At 32.6% G+C, this 27,362-nt stretch overlaps 1 long non-coding RNA gene across 5 annotated transcripts in view; it reads right to left on the bottom strand.

Moving 5' to 3' along the window:
* Nucleotides 1-18,061, bottom strand: part of LOC132673495 (uncharacterized) — a 58,212-nt gene extending 40,151 nt beyond the window's left edge. For 3 of the 5 annotated variants that reach the window (XR_013557072.2, XR_013557069.2, XR_013557073.2), the window contains exons 1-2: nt 18,024-18,061; nt 17,778-17,847 (exon numbers count right to left, since the gene is read on the bottom strand). This is a non-coding gene — a long non-coding RNA (uncharacterized LOC132673495). Of the gene's footprint in view, nt 1-17,777; nt 17,848-17,924; nt 18,003-18,023 lie in introns of those variants that run through there. The other 2 variants (XR_013557071.2, XR_013557070.2) reach the window with 1 other exon arrangement.
* Nucleotides 18,062-27,362: the final 9,301 nt, after the last annotated feature.

Genomic DNA, 27,362 nt, shown 5'->3' with positions numbered 1-27,362 from the left:
CCTTGTGGGCACCCCTAACCTGATCTTGCACTATGGAGATTACAGAGGAATTTGGGGCTCAACCACCCAGAGTCTGACTGTAAAAGAGAAGAGGGAAGGAGCTGGCAACAACCAGCACATGGATATTGGCATACTGAGTTCATACCTGCAGTGCCCAAGTAATTACCCAACCAGGAGATTTGTTCATCTACAGAGCTAAGATGGGGCACACTATGACTAGAGAGCTTGTCAGAGCATAGATCTGCCTCATTTGGATGATCAAGTGAAGAGCATTAGTGGCTCTAGAGCCCTGCTTGCCCACCTTCAGCCAAGGAGCTGAATCACAACCCAACCCACTGTTGAAAGCATTTTCTAACCCAACTGATCAGAAGGGCTGGTGACAACTCCTGGAAACAGTGCAGCCCAGAAACAATTGAGCTGAGAGGAGGACGGGCAGAATTGATTGTCCCCAGAACAAGGCCAATACCAGATATGAAGCATTACCATGCTCTACACAGGCAGGGGACTAATTTATAGCCAAGGCTCAAGGTAGTTCCTGCCCCATCCAATTGGGAAAATTAAGATATTTTATGTGAGGTTCATGGTAACCGAAAGTGAAATTCCTATAGTAATTAAACAAAAAAAAAAAAAAAAGAAAGAAAGAAAAAGAAAAAGAAAAAAGAAAAAAAGACATGATAAATAAGTCAAAGCATATTGATGCTATAATACATCAAAACACACGTAAAAGACAAATGGATAAGAAACAAGGAAGAATGGATCTACAAAATAACTAGAAAACAACAAAATGACAATAGTTAAGTCCTTAACCTATCAATAATTACTTTAAATGTAAATAAATTAAATTCCCCAATTAAAAGACAAAGAACGGCTGAATGGATTAAACACACACACACACACACACACACACACACACACACACACACACAAGATCCAAAAACATGTTGCTCATAAAAGAATCACTTTAGCCTGAACGACACACAGATTGACAGTGAAGCAATGTAAAAAGACATTTAAAGCAAATTGTGATGAAATAAAAGGGTGTGTGTGTAACTATACTTATATGAAACAAAATAGATTTCAAACTGAAATTATAAAAAGAGACAAAGAAGGTCATTATATAACAATAAAAGTGTCAATACATAAAGAAGATATAACAACTGTAAATATTTATGCACCCAATATTGTAGCACCTAAATATATAATGCAAAATATAAAAGAGCTAAAGGGAGAAATAGTGTTAATACCATAATAATTGGGGACTTTAATACCTTACTCTCAATAATTAATAGATTACATACAGAGAAAGTTTCAGTGGATTTGAACAACACTATAGACCAGATGGGATTTACATGCATATACAGAACGCTGTATTCAACAATAGCAGAATACACATTCCTCTCAAGTACACATGTAACATTTTATAGGATAAACAATATCTTAGACCATAAAATGAGTCTTAGCAAATTGAAATTGAAATCATGCCAAGTAGATTCTCTAGCCACAATGGCATGAAAATGGAAATCAATAATGAGGAAATCTGGAAAATTTTTGAACACATAAAATATTAAACAAGACTCTTCTGAACAACCAATAGATCAAAGAAGAAATTAAAGTGGAAATAAAAGTTCATTGAGACAATAATGTACCAGAACTTGTGGGATGCAACAAAAACAGTTCTAAAAGAGAGTTTTATAACAATAAATACCTACAGTAAGAAGCAAGAAAGATCTCAAGTTAACAACTCAACACTATACCTTAAAGAAAAAGGAAAAAGGAAATAAAATTTAGCACAGAAAATAAATAATAAAGATTACAGTATAAATAAATAAGAAAGGAGAAAAATAATAGAAAAGGTTAGCCAAACTAAAAGTTGGCTCTTTGAAAAAATTAAAAAAAAAAAACTGAAAACCCTTAGCTAGACTAACTAAGGAAAAAAAAAGAAGGGCCCAAATCAACAAAATTATAAATGAAAAAGACATAACTGATACAACAGAAATTAAAACGGCCATAAGAGGCTACTATGATCAACTATACACCAACAAATTGGACAACCTAGAAGAATGGAAAAACTCTTACAAACATAAACTTACCAACACTAAATCAGGAAGAAATAGAAAATCTGATTAGACCAACTACTAGTAACGATATTTAATCAGTAACCTAAAATCTCCAACGAAGAGAAGCTCAGGACTTAATGGCTTCACTGGTGAATTTTACCAAACTCTAAAGAATTAACACTGATCCTTCTCAAACTCTTCCAAAAGATCAAAGAGGAGGGAGCACTTCCAGACTCATTGAAAATACTCAATGAAAGATTAAAAGGTTTTCCTTTAAGATCAGGAACAGAGCAAGAGTGCCCATTTTTATCACTCTTACTCAACATAGTAGTAGAAGTCCTAGGCAGAGCAATTGAGCAAGAAAACAAAATAAAAGGTATCAAAACTGGAAAGGAAAAAAATTATGTCTATTTGCAGATGATATGATATTTTTATATATAGAAAATACTAAAGACTCAACCAAAAACTCTTAGATCTAATTAATAAATTCAGTAAAGTTGAAGGATGCAATAGTAACATACAAAAATCAGTAACGTTTCAATACATTAACAATGAATTTTTTGAAAAGGAAATAAAGAAATCAATCACATTTCCAATAGCACCCAAAACAATAAAATACTTAGGAATAAATTTAACTAAGGAGGTAAAAATCTCTAAAAACTAAAAGACATTGGTGAATGAAATCAAAGAAGATGCAAATAAATGTAAAGGTATCCAATGTTAATGAATTGGAAGGACTAATTTATTAAAATGTCAGTAGTTAAAAAAGATTCAAGCAGTCTCTGTCAAAAGACTCTGATGACTTTTTGTACCAAGTTAAAAGAATAATAATAAAACTCCTAAAATTCATATGGAACCACAAAAGTCCCCAAGTAGTGAAGGAAATCCTGAGAAAAAAGAACAAAGCAGGAAGCAACACCCTTCCTGATTTCAAGGTATACTATAAAGCTATAGTCATCAAAATAGTATGTTACTGGCATAAAAATAGACAAATAGAACAATGGAACAGAATCACAAACCCAGAAATAAATCCATGCATATACAGTTAAGTAATATTGACAAGGGAACGAAAAATATTCAATAAAGAAAAGATAGTCTTCAATATATGGGGCTGGGACTATTGGATATTCACATGTAAAAGAATGAAACTGGACCTTCTATCTTACACCACTAAAAAAAATAACTTAAAATAGAGTAAAGACTTAAATGTAAGATCTGAAACCATGAAACTCCTAGAAGTAAACATAGAAATAAAGCTCCTTGACATTGGCGTTGGTAATGATTTTTGGATATGACACCTAAAGCACAAGCCACAAAACCAGAAATCAACAAGTGGGACCATATCAAACTGAAAAGCTTCTGCACAGCAAAAGAAAGCATCAACAAAGTGAAAAAAATCCCTACAGAACAGGAAAAATATTTTCATGCCATATATCCAATAAGGGATTAATGTCCAAAAAATATAATAAACTTATGCTACTCAACAGAAATGAACAACATCCAATAAAAAAATGGGCAAAGGACCTGAGACGTTTTTTCAAAGAAAATACATGAAAGGCCAACAGGTAAATCAAAAGAGGCTGAACATTAGTAGTCATTTGGGAAATGCAAATTAAAACCACAGGGAGATAATTACCTCACACTTGTTAGAATGGCCTTCATCATAAAGACAACAGAACAAGTGTTGGCATGAAAATGGAGAAAAGGGAACCCTTGTGCATTGTTGGTGGGACTGTAAATTGATAGAGCCACTATGGAAAACAGTATGGAAGATTCTCATATAATTAAAAACAAAACTACCATGTCATCCAGCAATTCTACTTCTGGAAATATAGCCAAAGGAAATGAAAACAGTTGAAAAAATATATTCATTCACTCCCATATTTATAGCAGCATTGTTTAAAATAGTCAAGATAAGGAAACAAATGTTTATCAATAGATAAATGGACAAAGATGTTATATGTAATAACTTACTTGTTTATATATATAATTTATAATATAGAAATACAGAAATATAATATATATTAAAATATATAATATATTAGAATATATAGAAATAATATATATAATGGAATATTATTGAGCCATAAAAAAACAAGGAAATTCTACTATTTGCAATAAGATGGATGGACATGAAAGTCATTATGCTAAGTGAAATAATTCAGAGAAAGACAAATACTACATGATCTCACTTATAAATGAAATCTTAAACTCAGAAAAAGAGATAGACTTGTGGTTATGAGATGGACATTGGTGGGGGAGGGAATTGAAGGTAGATAGTATGAACTTTCAGTTATAAGATAAATAAGTATAATAAAACCTTGGTTTGGAAGCATAATTCATTCCAGAAACATGCTTGTAATCCAAAGCACTCCTATATCAAAGTGAATTTCAGTAATCACTGGCTTAGTTGTGATCATGTGACACGTGGCCTCACATACTACTTGTATTGCAAGACATTGCTCATTTATCAAGTTAAAATTTATTACAAATGTTTTCTTGTCTAGGGGCACTTGGGTGGCTCAGTTAAGCATCTGACTTTGACTCAGGTTATGATCTCACAGTTTGTGAGTTCAAGTTATGCATCATGCTCCCTGCTAACAGCTCAGAGCCTGGAGCCTGCTTTGGATTCTGTCTTCCTCTCTCTCTGTCCTTCCCCTGCTCATGATCTGTCTCTCAAAATAATAAATATACATTAAAGAAGAAAAAAAAAGGAAAAGAATGTTTGTTCGTCTTGCAGAACACTCACAGAACAAGTTACTTGCAATCCAAGGTTTTACTGTACTGGGGTTATAACATAAGACATGATAAGTAGCTAACTCTGCTATATGATACATAGAAAAGTTAAGAGAGTAAATCATGATTTAACATAACAAGGAGACAATTTTTTTTTCCTTTTTTCTTTCTTTCTTTTCTTTTTATTGTACCTGTAAGAAAAGGTGAATGTGAGCTGAACTTACTATGGTAATCATTTCTTACTATATGTAAATCTAATCATCATGCTGTACTCATTAAATTTATATAGTGATGTATCTCAATAATTTCTCAGTAAAATTGGAAAAAATTAAAGAAATGTTCTATTGTTTCTGGGTAAAATGTGAATGGACTTCCCTGAGTCAGTCAATAATTCCTGTGTGTATTTGGACATTAGCTGATTTTCACCTATCTGGAATGTTGTCAGGGTATTTAGGCTTTATGCAGAGGATTAGACTAGACAACTAAGGAATTCATCCTAATATGTAAAGGAACAGAAAATTGGAGAGTCACAGTACATTACAGATTTAGGAAATATTTTCTCATTCGTATAGAATAAAAAGATTTAATTTTAAATTTGGAAAAAAAAGAAAATCACTATTCATTTGAAGGAAGATATATACTTGTTTGGATTAGGAATCTCAAAGTGTACAAAATGGTAAATTGAATGTATTTATAATTAAAATATTCTGGGTTGATGTTTGTGATTTGGGTAAAGTTGAGGTTTATCTTTGCTTGGAAAATTTGATAAAAGAGCTGTGTTAAAAACGTGATTTTTTTTTAACAGTCCTAAATCAGGAGGTAAAATCCATGTCTCCCCTTGAAACTGAATAGACCTTTGTGACAAATAGAACATGATGGAAAGTGATGCTTCATGACTTCCAAGGGTAGTTTAGAAAAGGCCATGCATGTTCTGCTGTCTCTTGGAACACTGGTCTGGAAGCATTAAGCCATCATGTACTAAATTCCAGCTACCCTGAGCTGCCATATGGAGACAGATACCATGTAGTGGGAAAGAGGGAGTTCAATACCAGGTGCTTGAGTAAAACATTCTTCTCTATGCCCCAGCCTGAACCAGTGTCTGCCGCTACCCCATGCGACGAGAAAGAACTGGCCTGAGTCCCATTCCCCAAATTTGTAAACAGATAAACGGCTGCTATTGACTTAAGCCATTGTGCAGTGGCTTGGTACACAAAAATAAACAACCAGAACACACAGATATCTCACTATTATGTTTTCTTTATATAATGCTTACCCATTGACTTGCAAAGAGGAAAATTCAGTCATTGGTATTTTTGGTTTTCTTAGCTGTAAATATAATTTTCCATTAAGTTCCTAGAGAGAGTACATTTTTGATGTATGAATTTAAATAAATAAGCTTTGCCCTCAATTGTTAGCTTTTAATCAATGATATATTAATATGTATTAATTAATATTAATATTATATATTAATTCCAACCAATAAAACCCCAACTAATAAAAAGAAGATGTAGATAGATGATAGAGATAGAGATATTTGGACAGAGATAAAGATTGGATAGAGATTTTTGTCCAAATACGAATCAAATTCCTAGATTAAAGAAATGTTTCATTGTGTAGAACAATAGGGCAAAGCAAGATTTGTAGTGCTGACAAACATAAATGCCTTAGCTGTTAAGACCCTGGAAATGAATAATTATCTTAAGAAGGAATGAATGTCAAAAGAGTGAATAGGGAGCCAGTGCCCAAAACTGTGGGTGGGGATTTAATCAACAAGTCAGGTTAGTGAACAACCTCATTCCCACTGAAGTTATCCAAACGACAGATCCTTTTCAATATGTCATTGGACTAACAAGAGTTTAAAGAATTAAATTATTAATATTTTCAAACATAACATATTCATATATGCATGAGTTCTATTAGTGTTTACTCATTTCATGCATAGTCAAATATACTATTTTAATCAGTATTATCTATTACCAATTAATTAAAATGTTGATAAAAATAAAAATTTTAATTGTGTAGCTTGAATGTTATAATAACATCGCTTATAATAAAAACATTAAAATATCCTGTGCAAAAGTAACAGTAAAAAATGTTTACTTCTAATGCATTATTTTGTAGATTCTATCTTCAGATTAAGGTAGAAATGAGGTAAAATTCATATCCTTACTAATGTAACATTCAATATCTTCCAAATATATTTGAAACCAAGAGAAGTATGAACAATCCATATTCTTCACATGTATAGAAATAATTTTATATAATTTTAAAATAAATTAACTTTATAAAAATGAATAAAAGTAAGAAAATCTCAAATAACATGACTCCATTCCTTATGAACTTTAGTTTTCCTGTGCAAATCAATTTTAAGGTATATTCCTGTACATGCTTCTGTATTCCATTACATATTTTAGTATATGTAATGTAATTTTAATCCTGTTGTCTATATTTGCCATAATTTTTTCAAATGATTAAAGAGATTGGTTCTCATCAAGAGTGTCTCTGAATTCTCATTGTTGTTCTACTTTGGATAATAGCAAATTTAAATAAACAATAATTTAAAAAAATAGTAAGAATTTCTAATTTGAAAAATAGACATTAATTTGTAAACCAAAATTTATCCTCAAGTAATTCTTTGGTTTTGTCCTAAAATCTTCCATTCCTTACAGAAATGAATGAAATCCGTTTTATTAGATAAAGAGGAGATTATTTACAACAGTAAAAATTACAAGGTGATAAATATGAATAATGTGAAAGTTTAAATACCACAACCAGTATTAATTACCCATCCCCAAGTGATTATTAGAATTAAAAAAGGAAATAAAAACTGAAAGTTTCATTATATGACATCCTGATAGTATAAATTGTACAGTACTACAGTATAAGAGTGCCTCCAAGTGGCATTTGTCAAAACTCCATATAAAAAATTTAAATACAAGAACCAAAAGTTAACCTTTAATAACAGTAGACCCTAAAGGATCACTTTTTTCTTTCTGCTTACTTAGGATCTACTCTTCATATTTACAGTTCAGTTTTTAGGAAATTCCTAACTGTCTTTAAATATCCACACTTAAGTCCCATTAATCTTCAGAATTCTAGATTGTTTTCAGTATGTTATTTGTACTGTCTTGATATAGTGTTTAGTTAGCTGATAAGTAATTATTTCATTTCCATTAAATTTGTACAGTAGAATCTTTTGATTAATACATTGCCCCTATTTTCAGTGTTCCTAAAAATGTTGTCTATATTTCCTATATCTTGGATGATAAGAGGGACAAAGGACTTATTTCCTACCTATAGAATACTAGACTTGTTGGATCATCTGATTCTACCTCTACAATTTCACAATTAAATATAAGAGTTTAAGGAATTTATCCAAGATCAATATGGTTGGTGACTTAACTAATATAATCTGTCTGACCAGACTTGTAATTCAGTACTCTTTCAAATACATTTGCTCTGACACCAAAAATAGAGCTCTTCCACATGCCCTAAACAAATACATGTTTATTTTTCGTACATGATTTTCTTAAAACTCAACCAAACTCTAGAACACCAAATGTAGAAGTTGCCTAAGGCAAAAAGTGCTCAGGAACTGACAAATAATACCAATAGGTTCTAAATAGGCCTTAAAAAATTAATGTGTAGTGTTTTGGAATTATTCTAGGTTTATGTCACAAAAATATTTATATTACCAGAGTAGAAAGGAGTCTGGATAGTAATAAATGGGGCAGTTGAGCTTGTAACATAACTTAGAGACAGATCTGTTTGCTCTAAAAAGATAATCTTTGTAGTGAAAGTTATTTTCAAACTCATTTCATTTGTAAATGCTACTCTTTCCATTATTTTACCACTCTTCTCCTGATATTTCTTTTAAATTTCATGTTTTACTGTTTATTTCCCTTCTTCTGTTTCATATAAATGATTCCAGGAAGGCATTCTTCTCTCTTTTCCCAAAGGTGTCATTCCAATGCTATTCTTTCCTAATTCTTATTCCTTTTTCCCCCTCTTAATTGCTTTTTATGGGTCTTTTTCTTTCTCTCCTGCCACTTCATCTACAACTTTCTTGGAATGAGTTAGCCAACATCGACAACAAGATTTAAAGTTCAGTCTCTGAGGGGCTATAATGTAGATACATCCAGAGTATTAAGTACAGAAAAATGCCTGTAGGTTTTCAAATAGATATGTGGATATCTGTATGTGTAATATAAACTATTAACTTTTTAAACTTTTGAATGCCATGCTGTATTATCTATGGAACTATTTTGTGGTGAAATTGGAATAAAATGTTCTAATTTAATATTTCCTGTTATTTAATTCCAAAATACCTTTTAAAGATTGAGCTCACATTGTAGTTTCCATTAATTTCCTCAGTTATCCCATTTAATAAATTAAATGTGTTTTAACTATCTTGCCAAATTTCTACTTGTTTAAGGTTGTCTCAAACAATGACCATTTTTTAAGTCATGTTTCACTACCTGCCAATCTGAGCTCATCTCAGAATTTCATTAGTACACTATTTACTCTGACTCCCACATCATTAATGAGGTTTCAAATAAGACCAGACTGACATTCATCCCTATGGTACCTGGAAAACATGACATTGTTTACTGTCACTCTGATTCAAGCCCATTGTCCAGATTTTAAACATTACAACAATGCTAAATGCAAAGCCAACTTAAATGAACTCTTCTGAATAAAATTTGTGACTGAAATTTAATGAGACACATCAAAACTTGGCTATAATTAATACAAACGATCTTGTACATGTCTGTAGTTGTTAATCCTGCTTATTTCTCCCATGATTAACTATTTATTTGTTTACTTTTCCCTTGGTGAGATCTTCAGATATTTTCTTTGATATTTGCATTCATTTTGTTAGTGATGAAAGATACATGTCAACCTTCATAAATATTTCAATAACTTTTAGTTTGGTAAAGATTACTTAACTTTTCATATAACATGCCAAATAAACCCAGATGGTTATGCATATATCAGAACTAAATACATATAATTACAAAATCCAACTTAATATTTTACCACATTTTTGATGACTTATTCTCAGAATCAGAACAAGGAATAAACTGAAAATGATAAACCACATATTTTCTGGGCTTTATGCTAATTAGATACAGCAATTTAATTCTTTAGAATTCAAAATTCTAAGGATAGAATCATTTTTAAAAGACAAAACAATCTATAGATTAAATCAAGTTATAAGATACTTGATTAAGCCTAATAATAATAATATGTTTATATTTATGGACTATTCACTTTTCAACCAGCTGTCAATATTTTATGCTATGTGTAGGAAAAGATGAAAAATTACCTTTTTGTATATATCCTAAGTGAAAATGGTCAGGGAAAGTAATGTTGAAATAAGGATAATACTCAGCGATGAAAAAGCATGAAATCCTGCTATTTGCAACAACATGGAGAGAACTGATTGTAGGGTATTATGCTAAGTGAAATAAGTCAGTCAGAAAAAGATATATCATATGTTTTTACTCATATGTGGAATTTGAGAAGCTTAACAGAAGACCATTGGGGAAGAGAAGGAAAAATAAGTTACAAGCAGAGAGGGAGGCAAACCATAAGAGAAGAGACTCTTAAATACAGAGAACAAACTGAGGGTTGATGGGTGGGTGGGTGGGGGGTTGGGAGGGATTGTAAAAATGGGTGATGGGTATTGAGGAGGGCACATGTTGGGACAAACACTGGGTAGTCTATGTAAGTAATGAATCATGGGAATCTACTCCTAAAGCCAAGACTACACTGTATGTTAGCTAATTTAAAAATAAATTATTAAAAAAAGAAAGGTAATGATATGTTTTGAAAAATACAGTTGTTAGAAACTACTGAACAAATGCTATTTGATGATTGTTTCACAGATATCCTAAAATTTATATGTAATTTTATCTCCCTAAATAAATTGAAGAATACTAAAAGGCAGAAATATATGCTATTGAAACAAATACACTTTTTCACTAAATAAATATTATTTGCTAAGTGACTGATATTAATTAGCTGCATTTCCTATAACAGTGTGGTCCTTGTGTTAATCTGCTTCATAATGACTATATTTGTCAATTATTGAATTAGAATCTCTGAGATGGGGCCAGTTATAAACTTCCCCGGTGAGTTGTGAGTCAATAATGTTTGAGAATTATTGTCCTACAAGCAACATACATAATGAGTGAATGAATGAGTGAAAAATATTTAGGTGCTGTCTAAAAGCACATAGTGAATAAACAGCAATGGTATTTCTATTGAGCTAAGACAGAATAACCTCATAGAATGTTTTTGAGTTATTATCAGCACTAATAAAATGTGATGATAGAGAATTATTCAATTTATCTGATTATACTGTCTATGTTGACTGAATATGATATATATTGTAGCTGTTTAAAGACATAATCAAAATGTCAGATTATAAATGATATATCTCAAAATAAAATGACAATGAAAACTAAACAATGATCTAAAACGTATTTATGTTCATTTCCAAAGATTTAAAGATATCTATATTGGTAAAATTAATGTCAACAGTTGACCTGAAAAATAAGTCAAAACATATTCATAAGATATTTCTGAATCCCTTGGCTAACTGTCTCTAGATTACAAAATTAATACTCCAAAATAGAAGTTACCTAATTTCTCCAATTGTCACAATATTATAAGTGAAAAGAATAAGTGCTGTAAGTTAAAAAAGAAAATACCATTAGTTCACACTTTATATTTGAGAGGATTTGTGGAGGCAACATGGGTTAGTGAAGAATGTGAGTTTGAAGAACTATGTATTTCTATTTAAATTCTCATTATAAACTTGTTATTGGGGTTACCTAAACCAAGTTATTTAAATTCATCTTCTCTAAAACAGAGTAATAAAACATACCAGTACCAAGAGTGGGGTTGGAGGGTTACTATCCTATAGGATGATTAAATGTAATCATACCACAATGTCTGAAACCTACTAGAAGCTTTGTGAATGTCTGTTATTATTTTAAAACTGTGTGACTTAAAGCAATCACAATGATACAAACCTAAAGATACTACAATTGAGATCCTGGTTCAGAGAACAACAGAGGCTCTTCTCTGTTGTAATTAAGCATACAACTCTTCTTCTGTGGGTAGGATTCAGTGAGTACACAGCTCCTTTATTTGCTTCAATAAAATTTGTACCTCATGATTTTGTTACAGCAGAAATGCTATCCTGAGGAAGAAGCAGAGATCTTCATACATTCTGTGACTTGTAGCTTCTGAAGTGACTACTCAAACAGAAGGAAAGTGGCTTTGGTTAGAGAGCAATGGGGGAAAAGGTTGCTTTTGCACTGATGAAGATAGCCTATCTAATATTTTAATTACTAGATGACAGAAAGTTGGCTGTTTGGCCAATAAGACATCGCTAAGAGGATAGATACTAAAACTTTGTTGTCCATCTTAAACATTATTGTTAACATGTAGGTTGAATCAAAATAACTGATATTATGAGGTTGTAAAGTACTTCTGCTTTGGTGCCTCAACCATGGCCGATAGAGGTCAAATTAATGACATATTTTACATAAATTATCTCATTTCATCAATATGCTAAATACCTCAATATACAATCACAAGGTGGTACGCATTTCAAATAATGAAAATACCAAAAACAACCTTAACCATATCTTCAAGGATTGTGTAATTTTATCCAAGGTTATATTAACAATATTAACAATATCTTCAAGGATTGTATAATTTTATCCAAGGTTATAAAACAGAAGATAATATAGAAAAAATATATGTGGAGAGAAATACTATAGGAATTCAAGGGCAAAGATTCAAGATTTGTAGGGTGTAACTTGAGAAAGTTTTATGAGGAGATGAGACTTTAAATACTTGTAAGTTTTTTTTTGTGAAAGTGAGTGCCGTGTAAAAAAATTCTAAGTCTTAATTTTATTTCCCAACTTTGAACTTATATTCACATTTATAAGGCTTTCACAAATGTACTTGGAGTAGTTTGACTTTGAGGTTCTTAAGTATTACAAAGTGTAAATTGTGAGTCAACAAATTTAATAGAGAAGAAATAATTATTCAAGGTCAGACCAAAAACAGGAGAAAAGAGTAAGTCAACGAATTTAAGTGTAAGAGCATATGGCAGCATAATAGAAGTGAAATTTGTAATTCTAATGCACATCAAATAATATTTAAGAACAAATTCCAATTACAGAAGAAATCAAATACTAAATATGTGAAGAAAGAAGAATGAATAAAATGTAAAAAATGCATTTAAAATATTAATAAAAATATTTTAAAAAGCAAATCTATTTTTTAGACATAATTTTCATTACAAAGAGAAGAAATATGTAGTAAAAGAGTATCTCTGGCAATAAAATATGAAGGGAAGTCTTCACTGTTGTTAGTGAAATTACATAAAATATTCACAGATTGATTATCTAAAGAAGATAAATAAAGCTATTTGTTTCCACAGAAACTTTGATGACTTGATTTTTATTCTATTTTAAAATAACAACCCTGTGTGTATATGAAGAAAAGCCATTTATGCTTGTCAGAATACATTCATGATGAAATAATTCAGATGCAAAAAAAAAATGTTGGGGCACCTGGGTGACTCAGTTGGTTAAGTGCCCGACTTGATTTCGGCTCAGGTCATGATTTCACAGTTTGTGGGTTCGAGCCTGTGTCTTGCTCTGCACTGACAGCATACAGCCCACTTGGGATCCTTTCTCTCTCTCCCTCTCTTTCTGCCCCTACCCTACTCGTGCGCACACACACACACACTCTCTCTCTCTCTCTCTCCATCTCTCTCTCTCTCTCTCTCTCTCTCTCTCTCAAAATAAATAAATAAATAAACATTAAAAAAACAACATGTTAACATCACTAAATTTGGCAGAATACTGTATATGTTCTACTGAGCCTTCACTTTGTTTTTAGGCTGTTATAAATTCACCCCTGTTCAGTTTAAAAAAAAGAAAGACAGATAACAATAATGGATTCTTCACTGGAAAATTTAATTCATGTTTAAAAGATCTTTAAAATTTAAGGTTAAAATTATTCTGATGAGAAGATATCAAGATAATAAGATCAGAGAAGAAATCTACTTAATATATATAACATAACCAATATTTATAGCACATAGAATAAAAAGTGAACAATGATGTTTAAAATTATCTGGTTTGGGGGCACCTGGGTGGCTCAGTTGGTTAAGCATCAGACACTTGGTTTCAGCTCAGGTCATGATCCCAGAGTTCGTGAGTTCAAGCCTTGCATCAGGCTCCGCAATGACAGTGCCGAGCCTGCTTGTGATTATCTCTCTCTCCCTCTCTCTCTGCCCCTTTTCCCATGCTCTCTCTCTATGTCTCTCAAAATAACCTTGAAAGAAAATAAAATTATCTGGTTTAATGAGGGAATTAAATAGAAAGATTTTAGCTTGTGTTTATTTAGTCAATAGGAATTTGTGTGTATGTGTGTGTGTGTGTGTGTGTGTGTGTGTGTAGTAATAAATGTCATGTCTGTGTAATACAAGTTAAAAACTGCCTCAAAATTCTTGTTAAGAAAGATTTATAATCTTCCAGAGCAGATGTAACTTCAATAGGTTTCAGGATTTATGAAAACAGAGTTGTCACAGTTCAATTACCTATAGTCATTTCCAGGACTGAGAATCACAATAATATTTTAAGTTATTCTATAGTGGACAATACATACATGCATTTACATACATGCACTACATATGACTTTAGCAGCAGGCCAGCTAATTGCCTACCTTCTATAAATTAGCAAGTAGGAAATTATTTTCACTCCTCATGACATCTATTTCTGTACATTTTAATGAATCATTTCCCAGCTGATCTTATTCTACCTCTTTCTAAATCTATTATTTCCTAAATATAATAATCTTATATTAAGATATATAAATAGTGTGAATATACATTTTAGTGTGAATTCAACAGAACAAACATTTATTGAAAACATAGCATTGCTTAGAATAGGTGGGATAATGTGGGAACTTGAAAGATTAACCAAGTAAGTTCTTTGCTTTCAAGCACATTAAAAGGGGATAGATACCGATACCTATACCGATACATATATACCACAAATTGTAATTTGTTGTTGACTATCAAAGTGATTTAATTTTGTATAATAAAGAAACAGCTGTGGAACACAGAGGGAATTGTTTTGAATCCACTGGGTGGGGGGAAATGCTTCAATCATGGCATATGTAGCTTTTGAGAGGATTCTTAATGAATGTGTAGGATTTTAGTTGGTGACACAAAATTCAGTTGGAGAGATGAATAGGAGAGGAAGAACTTTAGAACATATTTTTTAAAGATGTGGAGACAGAATATGGGATTTATCTTTTGGGGTGGAAAGGAGGAGTCTGAATATAGTTTAGAACAAGAAGCTCTTCCATTGGCCATTGTGTATTGTTCTCCTGTTGGGATTATAGGACTGTTATTCACTCCTCACTTTGAAATACTGCTAACATCTCTACTGTGCCGCTTTCTAATTTGATGAATCTTTCATATATTCGATTCTCATTCAGAAAACTGATTATCAAGTTGGGCAAATTCACTTACATTTCCTTTGATTGTAAGTAATTTTATTTTAGGTAAGGTTCAGAATTTTCTTTGATTGGATTTGACTAGAGAGAAAATTGCAAACCCGGTGTCAACTTCATTTTAGCTGGGCTTCACAATACAGTCGATTGTTCTTCCTTTCCAGTGTAGTCTTTTTGTCTTTTAGCTAATAGCTTTCAGACTTACATAGGCTATCTCAATTAAACACTGTATTTAGCCAGGAAAAGCTGATGAAACTCTTCCTCAAAAATTGGAGAGGCTTTACTTTCTAGAACTTAATATGTACCAAATCTCAAAATGGGTAACAGTGGAATTCTGATGAAATTGCCTAAAAAGCACAAAGTATTTGTGGGGCGTCTGGGTGGCTCAGTCAGTTGCATGTCCTACTCTTGATTTCAGTTCAGGTCGTGATCTCACAATTCATGAGTTAGAGCCCCACATCTGGCTCCATGCTGACAGTGTGGAGCCTGCCAAGTGTCCATCGATGGATGAATGGGTAGAAGGGTGCCTGGGTGGCTCAGTCAGTTAAGCATCTGACTTCAGCTTAGGTCATGATCTCACGGTTCATGAGTTCGAGCCCCACGTCTGTGCTGACAGCTCAGAGCCTGGAACCAGCTTCCCATTCTCTGTCTCCCTCTCTCTCTCTGCCCCTCCCCTGCTCACTCTCTGTCTCTCTCTCTCTCTCTCAAAATAAATAAATAAACATTAAAAAGAATTAAAGAAATGTGAGTCAAAAAGGGTGATTAATCCATTTTCTGGAGAAAAATATGATGAAAGAAAAGACCAGGAAGATAATTGCTTTGGTCATCTGCATATTATAAAGAATGTCATTTTTTTTTATCTCCAATGTTTCACTTTTTTTTTATTGCTCAGCTCTATTTCTTTAAAATTTTTCCTAATATAACTCATTTGGTTCAAATAATCATTTTATTTTCTTTAATTTGTAGTTACTATTCCTTCCTACTATCACCAGGTGAGAACTGTCTATTCAACCCCAAACACTGGACTGGGCAAATTAAAATCTTTAGGCTTCAGTTTTCTCTGCGTAGACTCAAAAGTTCTCATGCTAGTTCAACAGTGACTTAATGATACAGTTAGGAGCAAACTCCAGATTTTAAACTCTCATTTCACTTTTCTCTTCACATTATCACAGTGTTTATTATTTATGGTATTAGAGTGTGATATAAAATCAAAAGACTTGGAACTAGAAGAGCTGGGTTCAAATTCTGGCCTGGGTAACTTTGGGAACTGTAATCTTTCTGAACCTCAGTTACCTCATCTATAAAATAAGAATAACTATAATATCTTATTTCAGAGGGATGGTTTGAAGATGGTATGATAATATTTGGCTATCCATCAATTACTATATAATCCATAAAAGTTATAAATATAAGAGTTGTTATTAAGCAGTTATGATGCTATTATGTGAATAATCCATTGGGGATCACAAATTAATGTTTTTAATGCTATCCTAACATGGTTTTATTACTAATATTTCAAAGCACACCTATCATTAATGAATTTCTAATCCAAATAAAGTTTGTCTATAATTATTTTGTAAAGCATAACAGTATGTATTCCATTCTAGCCATTATAACAACCTCTTTTATGTCAAATATTAATTTTTTGGAAAAGGTTTAACTTACATTTTTAAAACATGTTATCACTCTTTTGTTTCTTTTTGGAAGAGTTCTGCTGGCACATTCATCTAAGGTTGTGCTCTTCCTAATGCTATCCTGCTTCAACCGAAATACTTGTCTCAAAAACCCATAGGTCTAGAGTGACATTAACCATTTTTTTCTGAGGTTTTATAAATAAATATCACCTCTAAAATTTCTTCTCTATAATTAGGCAACAACAGTAATGAGGATGGTTTGATACATAAAGTATTTTAATTTAAAAATAATCAGAAGATTTAAAGTTCCATTTCAAATACATGGCTTCAACAATTATATTGTATTTCTTGAACAGCAATTCAAGTCAACAATCAAATGATTGAATTTTGACATTTTTGAACTATCTCACCAGTATCATATATAGGACTAAGTTTTTACTCGGTAGGAGAAAAAAATCATAAGAGGATCCCAGGATCCTATGCTTGCAAGATTAAATAGAGAAGAGGCAAAGGGAGCTATATAGAGGACAAGTGAATCAGCACTCGCTTTCATTCCTGTTCATGGAAATACAATGGAGAAAAGGAAAATTTTACAAAAAATCTTTCACTCAAAGAAATACACAAGCTGAGATATTTCTAGCTGCAGTTTATTTCTAATGCAGTGAGTTGAAACACAAGCTTCCTCAAATCCTTTCTGCCCCTCTCACCACTCAACCACTGACAACAATGAAATGTTTTAAAGTATTTTAACTCTTTGATTAAAAAGAATAATTTTAACAAAATCTGCTTACCTACAGTCATAAAGGTAATATTTCCAAGAGACCATGGTTAAGGAAAAATTTTCAAGAGCTAATGGTGGATTTCTCTGAAACAATAAAAATAAAAATAAAAGAAGGAAATTTAATGATTACTGTATATCTGCCTTTTTCCCCCCACACAAACCTATGAAGTAGACATTATCAATAAAGAGTAAGCAATGAACTTGAAGCCTGATAGGCTATATAATTTGCCAAATATCACACAGCCAATAAGTGGAAGAACCTTGGATTCTCCAAAAGCAATGTGTTAAAGGTCAGGTCACATTTCTCTTTGTCTCCAGATATGTCATTACCTTTATGATGTCACAAAGTCTTTAATCCTTCTGGACTACAATTTATGCCTCCCTAAAATGAAGCTGTTTAAGTAGAATCTTTCATTCTGCTTTGTAACTCTGTGATATCAGTAGTCCCGCTAGGGCATACCTTGACAGAATAATTGGCCAATACTACAGGGTCATGGCATCATCTCTGAAGCTTGCCATAAATGACCTGAATAAAGAAAACCCAAATATAATAATGGCCCCATTATAATTCACTCAGTAGTGTTCCTTTGGCCTGAGAGAGTTAACATAGCACCCTGATGCCTAGCCTAATATCAGACAGCAGATGAGGCATCTGGGAGATGGAGATCAATGACATCCCTGCTTGCACATCAATCGTAGAATAATTAACTAAAACCAAAAACCAGGAAGTTCAAAAATTGAAATGTTCCCCATTGCACTTTTCTATCACCAATCATTGTTGTACATTATTATACAGGATGTACTTGTGATTGAGGAGAGAAGCCTTGACAATTTAATGAAGAAAAGATAAAACTCAGTAATCCTATAGAGAAAAGCTAGTCTCCTATTTATCAACAAATGCATTAGGAATCTTCCATCATTAAAATGTACATCAATAATGGCATGAAACAAATAAGTGCTGAATAAGTTTCCTACTATAATGAAGGTTTTCAAAATTTAAATTTTTATATTCATGTAAAAAGCCTAAAAATCCTACTGATCGGTGACCTAATTGTATAGTGATATTAATAGGAATGGTTCTTTAGTTCTTAATCATGCAAAAATTGAAATCTATAAAGAATTTTCCTGATTTGCCTGAATAAAAACTACAACCTAATTCCCTACAGACTGCAAATAATATGCAGCATTTTTTAACTTATAAGGGCAAAGTAAAATAACACTGCTGTTGAAATTACTTGGTTCAGCAACAGCAGAAGCAAAATAGCATAACAAACTGAAAAACAATAAAAAAGTATGTATTTTAAATATAGCTTCTTTAACTAAACTTTTGGGAGAAAAACAGAATGGAAAATTTTGAATTTAACTTCAAAGATTATAAGGTAATTGTGTAACAGCTTTCCAAAACATCAGTAGACCAAGAGAGAAGCTGCAGATTTCTTTAACCTCAAATTATCTACATTGTCATCTTTAAATAAAAATAAATGTATTGTAAAATATTTTGCTTTGCTCTGCAAGTATTCAATTTCATCTATGAAGTCATAGCCATGATGATGATCCATATGCAGAACAATGTAATAAAAATATGAAGTTTGACTATAAGTAATTATAGAAAATGTTAAGATTTTTAATTTTTAAGAAAACCTAGATTTTTGTATTAACATGAATAATACCATTTTATTTTTATAATCTAAAAATTTTCAATGTTTATTTAGTTTTGAGAGAGAGAAAGAGTACGAGTGGGTGAGAAGCAGAGAGAGAGGGAAATAGAGAATCCAAGAAGGCTCCGTACTGTCAGCACAAAAATGGATGTGGGGCTCAAAAGTGTGAACCGTGAGATCATGACCTGAGCCAAAGTTGGACATTCAACCAACTGAGCCACCCAGGCACCCGTTAAGTAATACCATTTTAAAAGTAATTTTTTCTGTAAATTTTGCGCCAATTCTAGAAATAGAACGAATGTTCAAAAGGTTTTGGAACTTTTCTTCACAACTATAACTCAGAACCAAAGGAGAAAAATTATCTGTTTTTATTCATTTTGTTGCTAACAATTGTAATCACCATCCTGATACATTTCATTAATAAATTTGGACCAAACTGGTTGTAGAGTTTTTTAGAGATTATGTTTAATTTCAATGAAGATACAATAGACAGAGCAGCACAGTGTGGAAAAATATCTTCCACTTTCTGGCTAGGTAATATTGGGTAAGAGATTTAAATTCTCAGAGACTCTATTTCTTATCTTCTAGATGAAAATAAAATAACTACTGAAATAAAAAATTGTGAGGATTATATAATAGTACAGTTAAGAGAAATGTTATGAGATCTGTAAAGATATATAAATAATTATTAATTTTAAGGAAAAAGTTATTTTTCCCATTTTATGTGTAGATAGTAGGAATACACTTCTTCACTCCAAGAATTTTCTTCTTGCTAAGACTGCTGAATGGACACAACTCCCAGTCTCTTTGTGCTTATATGTCCACTCCTCTCCAGAAATAAACTATCAGTTGAGTTTAGGAGGACTATGTAGATACGGTTGTACCAGTGCTACCTGCTTCTCAGCTGTTGCTGGCACAGAGTGAGTTCTCCCTGTTTCTCCTCTGCTCTGGCCTTTGAGGAGGGGTGTTTAGGAGGGCTAACTGTGTAGGGTAAGTCCTGCCTGGATCCAGAACAGCTGTATCTAGCTGGAGAGTCTGTATATTTCTGGAATTTTTTGAGAAGATTGAATTGGCACACACACACCGTGCTCTTTCCTACAAATTAGGCATTATCAGGTATAACGTGACAATTTGGCATCCATATTTATATTTTATTTAAAAATTTTTTTAAAGTTTATTTATTTTTGAGAGAGAGAGAGAGAGAGAGAGAGAGCATGAGCAGGGGAGGGATAGAAAAGGAAACACAGAATCTGAAGCAGGGTCCAGGCTCTGAGCTGTCAGCACAGAGCCCGATGTGGGGCTCAAACTCGTGAACCACAAGATCATGACCTGAGCCAAAGTCAGACAATTCACTGACTGAGCCACCCAGGTGCCCCCATATTTACATTTAAAATGTCAATTATACCTCAATGCAAAAAATAAATAGAAAATAATTCTCTTCTTCAGTCTCAGGTGGAAGCTCTCAACATAGATATTGAGTAGAATATGCTCTAAACTTTGAAGGTAATTTGAAATAAAAATCACAAAATGTACAAAGGCAAATTGTTAAAATTTGTTGTAAGCATCTCTTAATGGCTACTGATAAGTTTAAACTTAGATGTCCTAGTGGGAATGTTACAAAATTAATTAAGATTTAAAATGATCTTTTAGGGATGCCTGGGTGGATCACTCAGTGAAGTGTCCGACATCAGCTCAGGAACAGATGCATGTGGACTGATTTACCTGCCATGCAGTCTGAATTCCTATAAACTCAATGTATTTTTTTCCCAAATTTCCAGCAATACAATTAGTCATTTAATGTCAGAGCAGCTGAAAATGTCTCACAGAGATTTGAGTTGGGAATTGAGCACTAAGTTGTTTTTTATCAATATATTGAAGCTTATTGCATTGGTTGCTTCACTAAGATCTGTTCCACAAAATTCTGAGTTTTATTACAAAATGGATATATGCAGAAACTAAAACTACAACTAGATCAAACTTAGAGACAACATATATCAAACCAAGACTAGGAATCCTTGGGATACAGATGTGTTTGTCATAGTGTTCTTCATTTCCTCACAAGAGTACACAATTTCATGGTCTTTGTGACAGCTTCTACAATCACTTGATCACTTCTATAGTATTTGCTAGGGAAAATGTTTTGGTTTCTCAGAGATACAAAAGTTTTCTCTAACTCAAATCTGAAATCAGACTTCACACTTAATTTGTTTGATACTTTCTTCTACTGTTTCATCCACTCATTCCTAAGCAACCCTTTTCCAAAAGACAGAAAGGGCTGAGGTAAACACTTACTTTTCCTAGGTCAGCCCTGCTCTGAATGTAGCCTTTAAGTGAGAGAAAGGCTCCAGCTGCAGTACTTTCTTAGTGTGAAAAATATTTCTTTCTGAATATTTAAGTGTATGTAAATAATTATATAGCTTTCCAATTCTAACTTCTCTGTAGTTTTCACCACCTTGATGCAAATCTCAAAAACACTTCTAAAACTAAATTTAATTGCTAGATTTTATCTGCTGGAAATAAATCTCAAACTTCAGAAGCTGTGAATAATGGTTTACATATGTTATGATTGCAATTAAGTTAAAAATAAAGGTATGCATATAAAAGTATTAAAAGAAGTCAAATGTTAATAACAGTTGGTGTTTTGTGTTACGGAATATGGTTGTTGTTTCTTGGTTTATTTTGGAATTTGAATTTATTATACAATAAGCATATATTACTTTTTGAATCTTAAACATAAAGTAAAATTAAACACCCATGAATAAGTAGCATCAAATAAGGTATAGTGACTCAGAAATGATAAAAGCATGCACACCTCCAATACAACCTGATGTTAAAACATAAAATTACAGTTTTAACAACTCCCAGAAATTATTTTCCTCCTCAGTGCAGAGCTTTAAAAAATAACACTGTCATTGTTTTGGGTCAAAATACTTAATCCCTATTTCAAATAACCTACCCAGAAGAACTTGTCTGGCTTATCCTCATTCTTTAACTTCCAGGAAAATATTATCTTTCAACTATTATATGTTCTTCTGTTTTCACAGTAATTATGATTAAATTGTAAACCTGAACACAAGAACATAGCTAATGCTAAAAACTAATCATACTAATGTCTAGTCAGTATAGCTACTGAGGGAAATTCTTAATACTTTGCGTGAATTCATTAATTCAGACAGACAGCTAGACGAAGTGTTTATATTTTTGTATTATTAAAGTTATCATTACTATTAAAATGTTTTAAACATACAGACAGAAACAAATAATATTGTGACACATCCATGTTCCCATCATCCAAATTTCACAACTGTTATAATTTTGCCATAGCTGCTTTAAGTCTTTCTATTTATTTAGTTAGTTAGTTAGTTTTTATTTAAATTTTAGTTAGTTAACATATAGTGTGATATTAGTTTTAGGAATAGAATTTAGTGATTCATCACTTACATGTAACATCCAGTGCTCATCACAAATGCCCTCCTTAATGCCCACCGCCCAGCTAGCCCATCCCCCCCCCACCTGCCCTCCAGCAACCCTGATTGTTCTCTATATTTAAGAGTCTCCTATGGTTTGTTTCCCTCTCTCCTTTTTTCTTTCCCCCATGTTCATTTGTTTTCTTTCTTAAATTTCACATGGGAGTGAAATCATATGGTATTTGCCTTTTCTGACCTATTTTTTGTTTCGCATAATGAATTTTAGCTCCATCCATGTCATTGCAAATAGCAAGATTTCATTCTGTTTGATAATTGAGTAGTAATATTGCATTATATATAGATAGATATAGATATAGGTGATATAGATGATATAGAGAGATAGAAATGATAGAGATAGAGATAGAGATAGAGATAGAGATAGAGATAGAGATAGAGATAGAGATAGATAAAGTTATATCGTATCTTCTTTACCCATTCATTATTCTATGGACATTTAGGTTCTTCCCATAATTTTGCTACTGTGGATAATGCTGCTATAAACATTGTGGTGCAGGTGCCCCTTCAAATGAGCATTTTCATATCCTTTGGATAAACACCTAGTAGTACAATTGCTGTGTCACAAGGTACTTCTATTTTTAACTTTTTTGAGGAACCTCCATACTGTTTTCCAGAGTGGCTGCATCAGTTCATATTCCTACCAAAAGTGTAAGAGTGTTCCCCTTTCTCCACATCCTCGCTAACATCCGTTGTTTTCTGGTTGTTAATTTTTGCCATTCTGACAGGTGTGAGGGGGTATTTCATTGTAGTTTTGATTTGTATTTCCCTGATGATGAGTGATTTTGAACATCTTTTTATGTGTCTGTTAGCCATCAGGATGTCTTCCTTGAAAAAGTGTCTATTCATGTCTTTTGCCCATTTCTTAACTGGAATATTTGTTTTTTGGGTGTTGAGCTGTATACTCTCTTTATAGATTTTGGATACCAACCCTTTCCAAATATCTTCTCCCATTCTGTAGGCTGCCTTTTAGTTCTGTTGAATGTTTCCTTCTCTGTGCAGAATCTTTTTATCTTGATGAAGTCCCAGTAGTTCAAGTTTGCTTTTCTTTCCCTTGCCTCTGGCAACGTGTCTAATAAGAAGTTGCTACAACCAAAGTCAAAGAGGTCGCTGCCTGTGTTCCACCTGTTTGATGGTTTCCTGTCTCACGTTTAGGTCTTTCATCCATTTTGAAACATTTTTATATATGTTATAAGAAAGTGGTCCAGTTTCATTCTTCCGCATTTCACTGTCCAGTTTTCCCAACACCATTTGTTGAAGACACTGTCTTTTTCCCATTGGATATTCTTTCCTGCTTTGTCGAAGATTAGTTGACCAAATAGTTGTGGGTCCATTTCTGGGTTTTCTATTCTGTTCATTGATATATGTGTCTGTGTTTGTGCCAGTAACATACTGTCTTGATGGCTCCACCTTTGTAATATAGCTTGAAGCCTGGAATTGTGATGCCTCCAGGCTTGCTTTGCTTTTCCAAGATTGCTTAGGCTATCTGGGGTCTTCTAAGGTTCCATACAAATTTTAGGACTGTTTGTTCTAGCTCTGTGAAAAATGCAGGTGGCATTTTGATAAGAATTGCAATAAATGCATAGATTGCTTTGAGTAGTATAGACATTTTAACGATATTTGTTCTTCCAATCCATGAGCACAGAATGTTTTTCCGTTTCTTTGTGTCCTTTTCAATTTCTTTCATAAGTGTTCTACAGTTTTCAGAGTACAGATCTTTTACCTCTTTGGTTAAGTTTATTCCTTGGTATCTTATGGTTTTTGAAGCAATTGTAAATGGGATCAATTCCTTGATTTCTCTTTCTGCTTCATTATTGATGTATAGACATGCAACAGATTTCTCTATGTTGATTTTGTATCCTGCAACTTTACTGAATTTATACATCAGTGTTAGCAATTTTTCAAGTCTTCATTTTAAAGAAACAAAATATTTCATAAGGAATTAAAGCTCCTCACTCTTCTATTTTCTCTTTATCCTCTTAATCCAAAGGTAATAACTATTTCAATCTGTGGTATTTTTTTCTTTGCATGTTGTCAAATTTCTAGCATTTTGTGTTTATAAATAATAAATAATATTGTTCTGCATTTTAATTTGCATAAATGGCATGTATCCTTTGGTAATTTATTTTATAGCACATTAGTTTTTTTAGTATTATCCCAGTTAACCTGTTGGATCTAGCTAATTTATTTCAATAACTATTTAATAATTTATTTTCCATTCCCATACTGATAAAATATTTTAGACTTTTTTCAGTTTTTTCCAAAACAAACAATATCATAAGGAACACCACAAACATCCTTATAACGTACATGTGGCAGAGTTTAACTAAGGTAGGCACATTACAAACAGAAATTCTGGGTTATACAAGATGGCCATCATCAGTTATGCTAGATAAGGTCAAATAAAAATCCATAATAATTTTATTAATATGCACTCCCTCCAACCATGTATATTATTCCATATCCTCAAATAAATTTGTTGGGATTTTGGCTGGACTGGCAATAAATTCATAAATTAATTGAGGGAAAATTAACATATTTATATGATACAAATGTTCCATTATTATACACATATTTATATATGCCATTTATAGACATGATACATGTTGGGAGGACAGTCCTCCTTGGGCCTCTTGTGTCCCCACTATGCATCTTTTGGGTACGAAAAGAATGCAGGGCCCTGACTGCTCTCCAGTGACTGAAACAGGTCACTTCTCAGTGTTATTTATGTAACCGACAACTTTGAGAACCTGAAAAACAAAAAGTGTCTTGCTTACTGCTTGCGATGAAAGCAATGGATCCTTAAATTCAGTTTTCTTCTCCTATCATTCAGCCTCCTCTGTGTACAGGCATCTACCTGCCATGCCACTCTGTGTCTTGGATGATGAGGGCAAAGGGACCAAAGCAAATATGGCAATATTCATGCTGCCTCCTTAGCTGTAATAGTTTGTCTCTAACTCAAGAGTCTTGTGCCTTCTGCCACAATCTATAAAATAGTATCAAAGTAATTTGGCTGGTTTTAAGTAAGGTAAAGTAAAATCTCAGAGACAACAGCATATATTTTATTTACTGAAGACCCTTGTAATCCTCAAAACAGATTTATAATTTTCTGTATAAAGGGCTTACACATCCTCTGTCGGAAGGAAGGAAAGGATGGAGGGAGAGAAGAAGGAGGGAGGGAAAGAGTGAAGAAGGGAAGGAGAGAGGGAAAGAGGGAAGAAAGGAGGGAGGAAAATGGGACAATGTACTGACCAAATAAAACACATCTTTCAATCATATTTGGGATTATGATATGCTAAATTGCCACCACTATGCCAAATGGTCTAATCTATGTGTTACACATGCCTTGTGCAAACCTATATTATTCCCCTTGGCCCATTATATTGCAGTTATTTGATTGGATTTGTTTTTCTTACTGCTATTCAAAAGTAGATATGCTGTAGTGAGCTTGACATGATTTATATGCTTGGCATTTGATATGTAGTGTACATATGTTATCTTTCACATATTCATTTAAGATTATCATGTGCTCTCTTTACATTGTTAAGCCTTCAGAAGTCACCTATTACAATATCTCCTTCATTTCTATCTCACCAGTTGGCATAATACAGAATTCAGTATGTGTATTCATAAAATAAATGCAATTGACTGACTGACAGATTATCCTAGTTGGAAGCATATTTTAAGATGTTCACAGCAGTTACTCTCACTATTTACAATGATTATAATCATAATAATCACATCCATTTGTATAATGCTTTATATTTTCCAAAACCCTTTTTATATACATTATTTAATCTGATCTCCTAACAAGCATGAGCCTACAATAATCAACATAAATATTATCCATTTGGCAAGATAAATTGATTATATATACTTTTACACATAAGATTAAAATAAACTAACAGTATGAAAAAGTAAAAAGGCAAAGGACACATTTTCTTGTTATTTTACCTATGGTGAACATTAATCCAAATCATTTATGTTGACTTTGATCAAGCTACATCTGTTTGTAAAAGTGCTTTGATCTGTTTTACAAAGCAAGTTGCCCCTAGGGTAGTCTTAGACTGAGCAGAAGAGGGTAAAATTATCCTTTCTTTTCATTTTGCTTAGCCAAAATGTCTCAGGGCAGAGAATATTACCATTCTCAACTTAATTTATAAATGTGTTCATAAGTGTTTTTTTTTTTCCTTCTTCTCAACCCATTTGTAATATTGCTTACTGCGCTCCAGGTCTGAAATGTTTCTATTCTCAATCATCTTAAAGTGTAAAATTGTCTCTCAATTTGAAGATCACTAAGATGGACTGTGTCTCTGAGAATAATTAATATCTGGAGACCCAATTTAGTTCTTTTTGTTCTAATGTTCAACAAAGATCCTCATTTATCAATGTATGTTTCCCATGTGCCACATTGCTATCTGGAAAGTAGGTCACAGGAAGAACAGTATTGACTTTTAAG

The sequence above is a fragment of the Panthera onca genome, chromosome C1 (assembly GCF_046562875.1).
Source record: "Panthera onca isolate mPanOnc1 chromosome C1, mPanOnc1 haplotype 2, whole genome shotgun sequence".
In the NCBI taxonomy this organism is placed as follows: domain Eukaryota; kingdom Metazoa; phylum Chordata; class Mammalia; order Carnivora; family Felidae; genus Panthera; species Panthera onca.
This window is presented reverse-complemented; position numbering and strand designations above follow the sequence as displayed.